The sequence below is a fragment of the Nicotiana attenuata genome, unplaced genomic scaffold (assembly GCF_001879085.1).
Source record: "Nicotiana attenuata strain UT unplaced genomic scaffold, NIATTr2, whole genome shotgun sequence".
In the NCBI taxonomy this organism is placed as follows: Eukaryota; Viridiplantae; Streptophyta; class Magnoliopsida; order Solanales; family Solanaceae; genus Nicotiana; species Nicotiana attenuata.
Window position 1 is genome coordinate 199,391 of NW_017670242.1, and position 16,713 is coordinate 216,103.

At 39.0% G+C, this 16,713-nt stretch overlaps 1 pseudogene; it reads left to right on the top strand.

Annotated features, from left to right (window-relative positions):
• Positions 1-605: 605 nt before the first annotated feature.
• On the top strand, positions 606-7,258 carry LOC109236526 (annotated as a pseudogene).
• The last annotated feature ends 9,455 nt before the right edge of the window (positions 7,259-16,713 follow it).

Here is a 16,713-nt window from a genome sequence, read left to right on the forward strand (position 1 = left end):
TCGGGCAGCCCGGTGCATTAAGCTTCCGCTCTGTGCAGGGTTCAGGGAAGGACCGGACCACAAAGGTCTATTCTACGCAGTCTTACCCTGCATTTTCTGCAAGAGGTTGTTTCCACGACTCGAACAGCTCACTAATGTCAATGTATTGACAATAATATCATAAATCATTAGAACACTTCAATCTTCATTATGAAACGAGCTATAGAGGCTCAATCGCACAATCTATTAAGTGTAATTTTCAAGGCTGTCAGCCTCCAATATAAATGTGTCCAAACTTATTGCTTTAATGTAATGCTCTTCTTCGTCGTGCTGTTCAGATCACCAGTTACTTTTTTTTACAAGAGCTAACATTTCAATCTTTGGACAAACTGCCAATTACAAACTAATATCTAGTGCCAAAACACTGATATATATATATATATATATATATATATATATATATCAAAGAAAGGAATTTGAGAAAAAGGAAGCTTTGATTAGGTTCGACTCCTATATAAAATTATGTGAGAGAAACAACATTTCCAGCTTCAAAAAAAATATTAATAATATCGATATTTCGGGTAGTTCAGGCCATTGTAAACAAACATTCCAAGGACCTCGTGTACATGAACCAAGCAACCACAGTGGAAGCTAAGAACTCATCATTATCATCCATCAGTACAGATAACCAATTGTTTGAAACCATTTCTGAAAATAGGTATCTCTGGCCTCGAAGGGGATCCTTTAAAGTTGATGTATTCGAGCTTTAAGTACTTAGTACTAAACTATGTAAGTTATGGGTTCATCTCTAGATTTTGTTGAAATTTCAGTAATATACTTCACGTCGAAATACTTGGTTCATATGAACGCGGTAGCTAAGGGCTGCATCCACTCTTGTCTGGCCTACTAGTAGTAAGATCTCAACAAATAGGCCACTCACTAGAATAAGTTTCAGGCAAAAAGTGATATCTCGGCAACGAAAACTATAGGAGACTGTATTAACAGGAATCTTCTCGCCACTTCCTACACATTGCAGAGGATAGAATGGTATGGCTCGCTGACTCAAGTGGGAGAGGCATATTCTCAATTACCTCAACAGGAAGATTATCCATAGCACTGAAACAAGTAAATAAATTAAGATCTCCGCCACAAGATGGATTTCCCAACATAAGCTTAGAATTCAAGTAAAATACAATCCTAAGAATTTGTAAAACATATCAAGCCATTAGTATTATCCTTGTGATTCCATAATCATCATTTCGCAGATTAAGCAAGATTGTATCTTTTTCTAATTTCTTGAACAATTGCTGTGAAGTTTCAGCAAGCGAATATGAAACTACATACCCTATGTTCACCAATGGAGAGACAAAACCAAACAACAGTGCATCAAATGGGGATGTTTAACCAAAAAATAGAATTTCGGTTAAAACTAGAAATTAAGAGAAAAAATCGGGTTACTGATAATCAGGAGACGAAAAGAATAAGGAATTTTTGAGAATAATAAAGCAGTAAATAAGTTTGTATTTCAATGTAATCTCAATGATATTTCGTGTCCTTACAAATGCTGAGATCTCCTCCTTTTATAGTTGATTTTTCTAGGAAAAGGTATAATGTCTCAGTCTTAAAGAGGCAATTATGAGCATTAAATGACATTAAATGAAACGTTACGCAATCATTCCTATTCAATGCTGATTCGTTAACGTATTTGACATTTAATACTGAATTTAGACTCCTTTATGCTATCAGATTCATATCTTCAATTCCTTCTAACCTCCTGGCTTTAATTAAGTTAAATAGATACGAGACTCGTATCATTTGAATAGCATCTCGTGCCTATTTAACTCTCTTCTCTTCGTATCTGATATCGCCCGTGCCCCTCAATTGATCATCATGTTTTGACCATTTGACCAGTCCACGTGTCATGTCACGTCACCTTCAATATAAATTCAATTTTTTCCCAATACAGATAGTCCCCCCACTTTCCATTTATTTATCAATTAAATATTTGGGAAGTGGATCTTCATTAAAAAGGGAATTTTTGCCATAATCAATGCTATGACAGTGTCGACGCTTCAATTGTCTCTTCTATTTAGTGCATCATATACGTGTCACCTTCTCATTAGTTCTGCGATTTTGCAGCCTTTTTCTAAGGCTTTTTTAACTCCACTATTCACGAAGTGATAGTTGCTTTTATTATAGGCTTTCCATCATTACACTTCTTAATTATCGACGGTTGAGTTTATATATAAACTTGTCCCCTCTTTCCTTTGTCTTCTTCTTCACAAGCTTTTTACCAAATTTCTTGCTATTTACTTTACCAAATTTCTTGCTATTTACTCTTGTTCACTCCTTCTTCAGTTCATACCTTCTGTTTATATCTTCTCACTATGTCGTCTTCGGATCCTAACCCTAAAAGAGTCCCAATTCTTGATAGTTTCCCCAATGCTCCTGCTAGATATAGAAGAGGTAGAGGAGGTATGCTTCGTGGTACAGGGTCGGTTCGTGGTGGCACCTCTGGTTCCATCATTCCTTCTTCTAGTTCTGGCAACATCTCTAGAGGCTCTCTTTCTAACAAATCTTCTTCTAAGGGCAAAGAATCTTCTGAGTCTAACCAAGAGCCTCTGGTTGAAGAAATTGTGCCAATGGATTTATCTTTCGAACATGACAAAGAATCCCTTCGTGACCAAGTGATTAAATTAGAGAGAGCTGATAAATATCCCTCTTTAATTACTGAACCTTTGATTCAAATTATTCGAAGAGATTGTCGTTGGAGAGGTGACACCCAAATAGTTATTCCTACTCCACATCAAAGAATATCTTCTTATAGGATTGGCTTTTCTTTCGTTTACTTATCCCTTTACTTTGGGATTTATTCCTGCTATTGACCCTGTCATTCTTGATTTCTGTCGTTTTTTCAAAATTTGTCCGGCTCAAGTTGGTCCCCTCGTATGGAGAGCAGTAGCTTGTTTGAGGTATATGTCAACCAAAGCTGATGTTGACTTTACTTTTCCTCATCTAATTCATCTTTATCACCCCAAGCTATTCCGCAATGGTGTTTTTACCTTAACTGCAAGAAGTAAGAGGGTTTTGGTTAACCCTGAAGATAATAACGACCGTGGCTGGTACACCCGGTTTGTCGCTGTTCCCACAATTGATTTGGTGGGTGAATCAAACATTCCTTTTCCTGAGAANTTTAACCAAAAAATAGAATTTCGGTTAAAACTAGAAATTAAGAGAAAAAATCGGGTTACTGATAATCAGGAGACGAAAAGAATAAGGAATTTTTGAGAATAATAAAGCAGTAAATAAGTTTGTATTTCAATGTAATCTCAATGATATTTCGTGTCCTTACAAATGCTGAGATCTCCTCCTTTTATAGTTGATTTTTCTAGGAAAAGGTATAATGTCTCAGTCTTAAAGAGGCAATTATGAGCATTAAATGACATTAAATGAAACGTTACACAATCATTCCTACTCAATGCTGATTCGCTAACGTATTTGACATTTAATACTGAATTTAGACTCCTTTATGCTATCAGATTCATATCTTCAATTCTTTCTAACCTCCTGGCTTTAATTAAGTTAAATAGATACGAGACTCGTATCATTTGAATAGCATCTCGTGCCTATTTAACTCTCTTCTCTTCGTATCTGATATCGCCCGTGCCTCTCAATTGATCATCATGTTTTGACCATTTGACCAGTCTACGTGTCATGCCACGTCACCTTCAATATAAATTCAGTTTTTCCCAATACAGATAGTTCCCCTGCCAAAGGTGCTTATAGTGAAGGCCTCCTTAATGCCAAGCTCACTCAGGTCACCTCTCATTTTCTTTCCTTTTTCTAATTTATTACTTGCTTCATTTGATTTCTAGCTCTTAATTCTTTTGCACAGTTATAATTTGTTTCCTTGCTGATGCTCTCTCTGTGCCAATTTACTCTCTTTGTTTGGTTAATTCAGTTTTTGATCTAACCATTTAGAAATGAGACGAAAAGCTAACTGCATAAATTAAGGCGGACTACATAACACATTTAATAATCCTGTTTAAAGATCATTCCTGGAAGCCAAAGGAGACAACAATTATGGGTAGGAAGGAGTAGTTGATTTTGAATTATAATTTCTATGTGGAATGATCCCATTTGGTTGCTCACTTTCAGTATAGTCAGTGAACCATTGTGATTAAACAAACACCATTTCCTAAATGCTCCTCTTTTAATGCTTCGTTCGTGAAATTCTAAAGTTTAATTTTCTTGTCTAAGTTTCTTCCTCTGCCATATCTTGTGACTATAAGCCAATTCAAACACAACTTTTGGGCTAGTTTTAAGGCGTAGGAGGTTCTGTTTGTGCTACAGTATGATTGGTGTGTGGATACAAAATCAGTTGAGTCTGTATTGGGGAACTCAAGTTAGTGAGCTTGACCAAGACTAGCCAATGGCCCTTGTCATTTACATTGATTGAGGTGGTTGCTGTTGGTTTCTCTATGTGAATGCTATAGGGGAAATTACGATTTCCTAGATGCCAATGGGGGTAGCTTTTGTCTTAGGAAAATAACTATTGCAAAACATAAGTGTAAAAAACACCAAATTTAGGCTCATTTGAACAATTATGCAGGGAATACTCTGTGGAAGCTTTTAGTGTAGTCTTATTTGACGATTTTTAAGCGTCCGGTATCCGTATTCTTCTTACCCTTGCTACTATCTCAATGTAGTAGTTCACTAGTGATCGAAAAAAGTCAAAAGCTTTATCCAATGTGTTAACAAAACATGCACTTTGTGTCTAGCTCAACCTCAAAAGTCAGCTCATAACGTAAGATTTGTCCTAGACCAGACTAAAACCATACCTTTAAACATTGTGAGCCTCTAACACTCTATGCATCCTAGGGTGGACCCTGGTGCATGAATAATATAACATGGAAACTAATATCAGGAATGGTCTAGCTCAAATATCATGTTAACAAAAATTGACCTTGAACACTAGTTCAACCTCAAAAACCAGGCTTATTGGGTGAAGATTTTCCAAAACCATATAAACAGACTGCCACCCCATACCTTCAACCCATGTTGGACTCTAAGAGAATGCTAGTTGCCATGGCTAATATATTTGTCATCGAAGTCGTGGATCTTCTCTTCCCAAGGTTGGATTGAGGGTCCAAGTACGAGTAAGTGGAAATCTTGTTTACTTTTTAGGAATTGTTTTTGTTCATCATAGAGCCCTCTTCCAACTACTTTCAGTCAGTAAATCAAAATTATGCACAGCTACGGGTTTGTGCATTACATGTGCATAGGTGTGTTTGCAAGGCAAGCTGTATTGGAGTACCTTTGAACATCTAATTTCCTTTCTATCTAAATATAAACTGCAGAAGAAGCTAGGAAATGAATTCATATTGTTATTAAGCACGTGAGTGGCCCATGGGAATAAGTTAACTTATACGCACATAATGCACGTGAGGGGCACATAGGAGCCTGTTAATTTTTTGTAAATAATGCCTTTGAGAGTACATTGGAATCTGTTAATTGATACTATGTAATTAATCACATGGCTAGTTTGTTAGGTTGCTAGAATGGTTGTTATAACTGCCTTCCGAGCAAACTTCTATTGAGCTTGCTTTCATTGAAGGCGCGGAAACTTCTATTGAGCTTTCATTGGATTTTGGAATTATAATGCAATTTCTATCTTCTCCCTCGATGCTATTCTCTCTAATGTTCTTCGCTGTCAATTTAATTAGGATCTCTGTGCAGTAATAATTCCATTCCCTGTTCCTTAGGAGCATCACATCTGTGAATTTTGGTTTGAGTTTGTATTACTCCTGCAGAACTTCACTTAAACTTAGAATTGATGCATGAGGTTACACAGTTAAAAGGAAACCTCTAAGGTCTGCTGTTCATGACATGACTACTCTAGCATTCTGTTCTCCATAGATTTTTTTCAGCCTAAAAATATAAAATCTTCTGGATTCTAGTAGAGTTTAAAAGTTTATGGCAATATACGTGTCGCTGAAAATTAAAAATTGATTAGACAACAGATGAAATAAGATATGGTGAAAAGACATTCTCAAAAAAAAAAAAAAAAAAGGATATGGTGAAAAGATGGCAAACCATTAATTCATTTCATTTACATAGAGCTAGCTTCTGCTTGAACGTTGAAATGCTACGTTTTTCCAAGAATATACAACTAGCCAGTAGCCAGTATGTCGCCCTTACCAAATTTTTAGTTCTACGTAACGTAGGCTACTAAATGAAGGTGCTAGTATAAAACACAAAAATGTGCTTATTTGAAGGCATTGCTGCTGCTGCATAAAACTTCCTTTTCATGTTACATTAGAATTTTTGTTATTCAAACATTTGATGCTATTCTAGATGTGTTTAGTAACGAGTGGATGTTACTAGAATAATGATGTTTCATGCTTCACATAAATTGTGCATTTGTCCATGCTGACAATATGCATATTCTTTCTGAATTCAATAATGTAAAAGCATAAATCTCAAATTCCTGCAGAATGGATGTATCGTGTGTCCAACAACTGATAGCACATTTTATCTGCAAAATGGAGCCATCAAAGAATGGTACCCCAATAATCCTGTGTTGAGAGTCCTTACTCCTGCCTTGAGAAATTTGTTTGTTTGCTTATCCTGTTAAAACAGACAATGAGAATATCTATATTAGCATGAGAGGAGGCGGAAAAGTTGATGCATCTGCAGAGATTGTTTTCAGTGGAAAGGCTCAACCTGGTGTCACAGCATCTGACGTCAATGTAGACGAGGTAATAGAACCAACCTTGTCTTGTTTAGTTACAAACTCGTCCTACGGAGTAAATGACAATCTGATCTGATGCTTCTTATTGGATTTAGGTAAGAATGGTTATCGACGAGGGTCAAGACGCCTTTGGATTCCCTGGAAGGAATGAGCTGATAAATGGAAAAGCAGCAGTAATTGGTTTCCTATTGCTGTTGGATTTTGAACTCTTGACCGGTAAAGGCCTTCTCAAAGGAACAGGGTTCTTGGACTTCATTTACTCAGTTACAGATGCTTCCCTACTAAGTATACATAAATTCTTACTCCCCCTCCCTCTTTCTTCCCTTTTCCTGTTTTTCTGACAAATTTGCTTTGGTTTCAAATAAACTAAAACAAAGAATGTTGATCTTTTTATATGTTGTCCAATTATATGGATCTATTAGTGAATTATAGACCATTGAATTCCAGCTGAAGAATGTACAAATCCTCCTATTTCGTCTAATATTAATATGTGCCTTTGCGTTGGAGCATTCTTTTATCCTTCTTCCTTCCTTTGTTAACTGTTTTCCTGGTCATGTTATAGATTCCATTCCAATGCAAGCAGAAATTGCTAATATTATTTTCACTAAGGATTGCACAGAATGAAGATACAATTTTTACTCTCATTGAAGGGTGAAAGTGAAAAGACTGATATATGACATGTTGGAACTGCGTAGTTCAGAATAAGGGGTTAGTCACACCTCCTTTTTTCCGAGGGGATATGAGGAGTTTTTTCAATTTAAGTGATATTAATCAAAATGGGATGATTCATTTATCAGAGTTGTCACTTGGAATAATTTAAGGTGTTCTAAGTCACCGGTTATTTTAAATCCCTAATCGAAGAAATTGACCCTATTTTTGGTCCGCGAACACAGAAGACCGGGTAAGGAATTCTGTTAACCCGGGAGAAGGTGTGAGGCACTCCCGAGTTCCGTGGTTTTAGCACGGTCGCTCAACTATCAATAGTTGGCCTAATTATCTGATTTAATACATGTTTTAAACCTATTTTGCATTTTTATCTTTTAACCGCTTTTAATTATTTAGGGAATTATTTCTGGAACAAGTCACGATGTCATATACTTGTCGTTTTGGTATACATTGCAAACCGCGCCACATGAAATGCACTCGCGATTTACAACATGTTTATTTTATTATTAATCGAAGTTATGGTCGAGTCACGTGAAACGCGCGCTCGAATTGGGGTTATGTATCATGACTATGTCACGGGAACCGTACCCACAGTCACGATGATTTATTAATCGCGCCTAAAGCAAGCTACAATGTTCATGAATTATTTTTCCTAAAAAACTAGTCTGAGATTATTGTGAGGCCATGAATTATGAAGATGGAATTGATGTGGAAGTCAAGAAATATTTTAGCTAAACGGTTCTAACATAAAACTTATGAATTACTACCAAATTCAAAGCATAATGAGTAAATAAAGCTAGGTTCTTTCAGAAGACCACACTTATTCCCTATTTTTAAGGTCCTGCGTCAGCAATTCACGTTCTCCATGAAAATCAATTTTAAAAGCTAGGTTCTTTCACATTATTTGCACAAGAACCAATCAAATTTGTCTCAATTTCACAAAAATCATTCTAACTAGCTATATCCATCCTCTGTACAGTATTTTAATTGCAGCAGACAATAAATTTGGTAGTGATTTACTTACGAGGCAGCAGTAAGACGAGCAAAAAACCAAACGGTCACCGTCATTGATGTCAAGCAATACATTGCAACCCTCCCAAGTTAATCTAATGTTCTGATTTTGATTTTGATTTGAATCTTCTTCAACTTTTATATATGAAACCTTCTCGAATACAAAGATGGAAATTCGACAAGAAAACTCGACAATGCTAAACCGGGAACAAAGGACTTGTCGGCAACCTCACAAACTCGACTAGGCTTCGACGTTTTTAAAAGATGAGATTTGAACTGTTTTTGCCACTGATTTTAATAGAGTTTTCAGCTGATTTTTGAGGAGTTTTTCTGCTCACTTCCATGGCTGAAATGGAGTTTTTCAGGCAGCTTTGTTGAAGGGAAGAAAGAGCATCAATGGGTATTGGAAAAATTTGAAGTCCAGAGTGACGATCCTAGCTGAAGAAAGGTCTGCCATTTTTTTTAGCTTTTGAAAATTAGGAATTAGGAGATTAAAAAGGTAAGGTAGGGTTTGGCTATAATTGAGTTTAAATATGGGTGTAAGAGTTGACATGAGCCATTAGATTGGGGAATACATGTCTAAGATTAAATCTTGCACTTAAGTGGGCTAATGTTGGGAAGAATGAGTCTTTGTCTGGCTTAAATATGATAGGAATATTAAAATAATGTAATGTACTTATAAAACCTATAAAAATAACTCTTAATTAATCAAAATAAACTATACTAAAATAAAACTAAATATAAAAATTGAAACTATTTTTTGTATTTTCTTTTAGTTTTAAATACTAAAATAATAAAATTAAACTAATAAAGTGGTAATAAAAAATGGATTAAAAATCTATAATAACTCAAGTAAATATTTAAAATACTACAACTAACTTAAAAATTGTGCGGATAAAAAATTACCTGCTTACAGGTTTAAATTGTCAATTTATCATAAAATGTAAGTTTGAAGAAATTCTCCAGGGACAAACTGAAAAAGTTTGAAAGTAAATTGAGAAGAAAACCCTGGTCAACTTATCTATACGACTTATATTGTGTCTCAAAAAGGTAATTTTTGTGCACCATTTTTAATTGCAACTTGTTATAGCTAGTTAATTACAATGATCATGTAAAACATATTTATATAGATAATGCATGTAACTTAAATTTCATCACTTAAAGAGTCAAACAGAGTCAAAATACTAATTAGTAGCAGAATTCTTGTTTACTATTTTACGTCTTGAGAGTTGAGAGTGCGAGCCTGCCTCACTCTTCCCTTCTTCCACGGTCTAAGAAATAATAAATCTACTATCACCACATTTTAATCGAATACTATATTACTATATGCGGTCAAAATCGTATGCCTTCGATCTATAGGCTCGAGGGGTCACCTTAAGCCCGAATTCAGGCAAGGTCGAGTTCGAGCCCGATGGATCAGACTCGAGCTCGAAGATAGGATGCAAGGCCCGAGGATCAGAGTGCGATGAATACCGAAGTCGAGTATCCTCGACCTAGAAATAATGCCGTTATGGATTTCTAATAGAATGAGCGAGATTCCTACCACGTCCCCAAGTTCATGGCGCAAATCCCGGAATAGAATTGTACGATTCCGTACTAGGCGGTTAGACAGCTATACCAATAATATTCCTTAATGTAATAGAAATGTTCCTTATTTAGGGGTTCCCTATTATAAAAAGGGCACCCCAATCATTTGTAACATCATCTAATCATTGGCAAAGAATTTACTATCCTACTTTTCTCGCTTATTGTTCATCAGAGCTGTCCTTTTGCCCTATTGTTCTTACTTTACTGTTCTTGGTCCATCTCGAGGTCACTAAGCTCGAGGTCAAAACTGCTTAAATAACACTGGTTTGATTCACTTGTTTCTTTCATTTATACTTCACATTTCTTGATTATTAATTGGTATTGAACTAAATCACATATCTTTAAAACCACAAATCAAATTTTATTGTTACTCGTATTTTCGAGGTAAACAGTTTGGCGCCCACTGTGGGGCTAAAGATAATAGTGATTATTTCTTTACCGATTCTCGTTACACACGTTATCTTTACGCTTTTTCTTGTCAAAATTTTCTTATTCTCAGGATTAAACATGTCGAACTCGCAAAATGCACCTATTCATGACAACGAAGGTCTTGGATTTCATGGGAAAAATAACAATTCAGGGGTCGGTGTACCACCGATAAACCCTGGGGAAGCGCCAAACGTGGAGCCAGTTGATATTAGTTCGCATATTGCCTTGAATGCAGATCTAGGCACAAACCCCGGAGGGAGTGTACGCAGAGAAGCCCGATCTGGAGGTCAAGGAACACCAGGAATAGGAGATGGGGGAGTCAGCCTCCAAGTGATATTCGAGATGCTGCAAGCTCAGCAGATCGCCATCACTCAACTTCAGTGTCAGAATAAAACTCCGAGCATAGCCGAACCAGAAAACACTCGACGTGCTGAACCGGCGCCAGAGAGGTCAAATGAAAATGGCTCGGGGACTGACCCCACTATTATGAAAATGCTCGAAGAGCTCACTAGAAGGATCGAGTCCGGGGAAAAAAAGATTGAAGACAACGACAAAAAGGTGGAAACCTATAACTCCCGTGTTGACCAGATACCGGGGGCACCTCCAGTCCTGAAGGGTTTAGATACCAAAAAGTTTATACAAAAACCATTCCCTCAAAGAGCGGCTCTGATGCCCATTCCTAAAAAGTTTCGCATGCCCGACATACACAAATACAACGGGACAACCGACCCTAATAAGCATATTACCTCGTATACTTGTGGGATTAAAGGAAACAACCTTAATGATGATGAGATCGAGTCCGTGTTGTTGAAAAAATTTGGGGAAACTTTGTCGAAAGGATCCATGATTTGGTATCACAACTTGCCTCCTAACTCTATTGACTCGTGTGCTATGTTGGCAGACACCTTCGTGAAAGCACATGTCGGAGCCATAAAGGTGGCAACGAGGAAATCAGATGTATTCAAGATAAAACAAAGGAACGACGAGACGTTGAGAGAGTTCGTGTCCAGGTTTCAGATGGAGCGAATGGAATTACCACCGGTCTCGGATGACTGGGCAGTACAAGCTTTTATGCAGGGTTTGAATGAAAAGAGTTTGATTGCGTCTCGACAATTAAAGCAGAATTTAATCGAGTATCCAACCGTGACGTGGTCCGATGTACATAACCGTTATCAATCAAAGATTAGGGTCGAGGACGACAAGTTGGGAGCCCCCTCAGGTTCAGTTCATCCTAACAGATCAGCAGCTAGGCCCCCGAGGGATACAGACAGTGAATCGAGGTCAAACAAAGAACGGTGTCAGCCGTATGTCGATAGGAGAAACAACGGTTCGGGTCGTAACGCTCCTCGGAATGATCGAAGAAATAATCGAGGCCAAAGCTCTCGAGGGCTCACGAGTAAGAGCGGGTTCGATAAGTGCATCGATCCCGCAGAGGCACCTCGATTGTCGGAGTACAACTTCAGCGTAGATGCATCTGGGATTGTGTCAGCTATTGGAAGAATCAAAGACACCAGGTGGCCCAGGCGTATACAAACCGTTCCTTCTCAAAGGAATCCAAGCTTGATGTGCAAGTTTCATGGTACACACGACCATAGGACCGAAGATTGCAGGCAGCTAAGGGAGGAGGTGGATCGGTTGTTCAACGAGGGTCACCTTCAAGAATTCCTCACTGATCGAGCTAAAAACCACTTCAGGGAGAGAGATGCAAGGAAAAATGAGCAGGAAGAACCACAACATGTAATCCACATGATCGTTGGCGGTGTCGATATCCCACAAAGACCTGTATTGAAACGCACCAAGGTGTCGATCACAAGAGAAAAACGGACTCGGGGCTATGTGCCCGAGGACGGCTTATCATTCTATGACGAGAAAGCAGAAGGCATATCTCAACCACACAATGACGCCCTGGTAATTTCTATCCTTTTAAATAAAATTCAAGTTAAACGTATTCTAGTGGATCGAGGTAGCTCGACAAACATAATCAGATCGAGGGTCGTAGAACAACTCGGCCTACAAGATCAAATTATACATGCGTCCCGGGTCCTAAATGGATTCAATATGGCAAGCGAAACAACAAAGGGGGAGATAATCCTACCAGTAAACGTAGCCGGAACCATACAGGATACGAAATTCCATGTCATCAAAGGCTACATGAGGTATAATGCACTCCTCGGGAGACCGTGGATACACAACATGAGGGCAGTGCCTTCGACTCTTCACCAGATGATGAAGTTCCTAACAGAGGAAGGAGTGAAAATAGTTTACGGAGAGCAACATACTGCAAAGGATATGTTTGCAGTCGAGGAAGTGGTACCGATACCAGAGCCTTCGACCTCGGAGAAATCGAGCATCAAAGGTAAACAAGCGGCTAAATAGCAATCACCGCCCCCAGCCTCGACGAAATCGAAGCAACAGGTAATCAAAGACAAAGAAGAGAACTTCCTTACTCCTCGAACCTTCATCGTTTCCGAAGAGTCCGATGCAATCAAATCAATTGTCGAGGAACTGGAGCAGGTCATAGTGATCGAATACATGCCCGAGAGGAAGGTATACCTGGGAACTGGATTAACCCCCGAACTCAGGAAAAAACTCATTCAATTTCTTATTGATAATATGGATTGCTTTGCTTGGTCCCATTTAGATATGACAGGGATTCCACCGGAAATCACCACACATTGGCTAAACATCGACCCTAGGTTCAAATCGGTAAAGCAAAAAAAAAAGGCCCTAGTCCGAGGTGAAACATGCATTCATAAAGGACGAGGTAACCAAACTTCTTAAAATAGGATCTATTCGGGAGGTAAGTACCCCGAATGGTTAGCCAATGTAGTTGTAGTTCCTAAAAAAGGAAACAAACTTAGAATGTGTGTAGACTATAAGGACTTGAACAAAGCATGCCCAAAATACTCTTTCCCATTGCCCAATATCGATCATATGATCGATGCCACGGCCGGCCACGAGATCCTAACTTTTCTCGACGCCTACTCCGGGTACAATCAAATTCAGATGAACCCGAAGGACCAGTAAAAGACTTCATTTATTACTAAATTTGGAGCTTATTGTTACAACGTAATGCCCTTCGGGCTAAAAAATGCGGGAGCTACATATCAACGACTAGTTAACAAAACGTTCGAAGAACAAATAGGTAAAACAATGGAAGTTTACATTGATGATATGTTGGTTAAGTCCATGCGCACAGAGGACCATTTGACTCATTTGCAGGAAACATTCAAAATTTTGAGAAAGTACAACATGAAGCTTAACCCAGAGAAATGTGCCTGCGGAGTTGGCTCGGGTAAGTTCCTCGGCTTCATGGTGTCGAATCGGGGTATCGAAATTAACCCCGAAAAGATCAAGGCTATCGAGCATATCAGGGTCGTGGATAGTGTGAAGGCCGTGCAAAGGCTAACAGGACAAATAGCTGCCCTGGGTCGGTTCATTTCGAGGTCGTCAGATCGGAGTCATAGGTTATTTTCTTTGCTCAAAAAGAAAAAGGATTTCACGTGGACCTCGTAATGTCAACAAGCCTTAGAAGAATTGAAGCAATATCTATCGAGCCCGCCTTTGCTTCACACCCCGAAGGTAGATGAAAAACTTTACCTATACTTGGCAGTATCCGAGATAGCGGTAAGCGGTGTACTAGTTCGAGAAGAGCAAGGTGCGCAGTTCCCTGTTTATTATGTGAGCCGAACTTTAGGGGATGCTGAAACTAGATACCCTCACTTAGAAAAATTAGCACTTACATTGATAAGCGCATCTAGAAAGCTAAAACCATATTTTCAATGTCATCCCATATATGTATTAACAACTTACCCCCTTCGAAATATTCTGCATAAGCTCGAGTTATCAGGCCGGTTGGCCAAATGGGCCATCGAACTTAGCGGGTACGATATTGAGTATCAACCCCGAACTGCCATCAAGTCGCAAATCCTAGCTGACTTCGTGGATGATTTTACGCTGACCCTCGTACCCGAAGTGGAGAAAGAGCTCTTGCTAAGATCGGGTACATCATCGAGGGTATGGACCCTTTTCACGGATGGTGCCTTGAATGTGAAAGGGCCCGGGCTTGGCATTGTCTTGAAACTACCTACCGGTGGTACCATTAGACAATCTATCAAAACTTTTAGGTTGATTAATAATGAGGCCGAGTATGAGGCCATGATTGCAGGTCTCGAACTAGCTAAAGGCTTGGGAGCAGAAGTCGTTGAAGCCAAGTGAGATTCGCTGTTGATGGTAAACCAAGTAAACAAAAGCTTTGAAGTTCGAGAAGATAGAATGCAATGCTACTTGGATAAGCTACAGGTAACTTTGCACCGTTTCAAGGAGTGGACTCTGGATCATGTGCCTCGAGAACAAAATAGCAAGGCCGATGCACTTGCTAATTTGGGATCCTCGATCGAGGAAGGTGATATCGTCTCGGGGACTGTTGTCCAGTTATCGAGGTCTGTGATTGAAGAGGGTCATGCCGAGATAAATTCAATGAGTTTGACTTGGGATTGGAGGAATAAATATATCGATTATTTGAAAAATGGAAAACTCCCATCGGACCATAAAGAATCGAGGGCCCTACGAACCAAGGCTACTAGGTTTGCGTTAGATGAAGATGGAACATTGTACAGGAGAACGTTCGATGGGCTATTAGTGGTATGTTTAGGACCGGGGGACACCGATTATGTTCTACAAGAAATCCACGAAGGTACTTGTGGGAACCACTCCAGCGCCGAGTCTTTGGTTCGCAAAGTTATTAGAGCAGGGTATTACTGGGACAGCATGGAAAAAGATACTAAGGAATTTGTCAAAAGATGTGATAAGTGCCAACGGTTTGCACCGATGATTCATCAGCCCGAAAAACAACTCCACTCGGTCCTATCCCCATGGCCTTTCATGAAATAAGGAATGGACATAGTCGGCCCTCTACCAACGGCCCCAGGTAAAGCTAAATTTATTTTGTTTATGACTGATTATTTTTCTAAATGGGTGGAAGCACAGGTGTTGGCCCAAGTAAAGGTTAGTTTTGAAGACTGACAAAGGAACTCAGGATGAACCAGGTCCATCACTCAGGTGCACAAAAATGGGCAGATTCAAGCATGTGGGTTGCACGTGAAGGAGATAAGCTTAACTTGGTGTATTTAATATGTCCTGATCGAAAAGGTTGCATAATTGATAAGGAGAAGGAGTCCTTAACCAAAGAGAACACAATTCAAGATAGGGAAGGAGTTAGAAGTTGAAATCAACTAGAACTCTTCCACCAAGGAAGAGTTGCATAAGAACTCCAGTTATTTCTTCATCTACTAACTCTATAAATTGCAAGATGTTCTCGCATTACATGGGTTGCACAAAAACGCAGAAGTTCTTTATTTCTAGTTCAATTGTAGTAGTTGTTTCATATTGTACCTTTCAGCTTTATCTAGAAGCAATTGTAATAGGTATTTTGAGTATTCAAGTTAGAGTTAACTTGAAGTTGTCGCAGCAGTTAGAGGCTGGTTGCCACAACGGGATTAGAGTTAATCCTTAGGTTTACAAAGAGTTTTTGTAAATGCTGTTTTGGCTCAATGATTTTAGTGGAAGTTTGGGAAAATCCTACTGAGTAGTAGGTCGTGGTTTTTTCACCTTTTGAGCCAGGTGTTCTCCACATAAAAATCTGTGTGTTCTTTATTTTCTGTATTTATTATTCCGCAAACAGCAGTAGTTAGTACACCTAGAAGAACCAGGTTCTTCTAGAGCGAAAATTGTTTACCACACAAATCACCCCCCTCTTGTGTGGTATTGACGTTTAGAACATCAATTGGTATCAGAGCAGGTTATCCTTGAAGAGGCTAACACCTTAGGAGAAGATCAACAATGAGTGAACCACCTGGGAACTGGGAAGGGCAATCCACTGCCGGCCTCAACTTTTCAATGGTCAGTACTATTCTTGGTGGAAGAACAGGATGAGAGATCACATCATAGGGGAAGGCTATGAACTTTGGGACAATAGTCACTGATGGTCCCCTAGCAACCACAAAGAAGAATGCTGAAGGAGTTGATGTGCCAAAGACAAGGGCTGACTGTACTGCTGAAGATCTGAGAAAGTGGGAGAAAAAATGCTAAGGCCAAGAAATGGCTGGTGTGTGGACTAGGTCCAGATGAGTACAGTAGGATCCAAAGTTGTACTACTGCTAAGGAGATATGGGACACTTTGCAAGTGGCCCATGAAGGAACACCTCAAGTGAAGAGATCAAGAGGAACACTACTATATTCTCAATATGAGAATTTCACCATGATGGAAGGAGAAACCATCCAGGAGA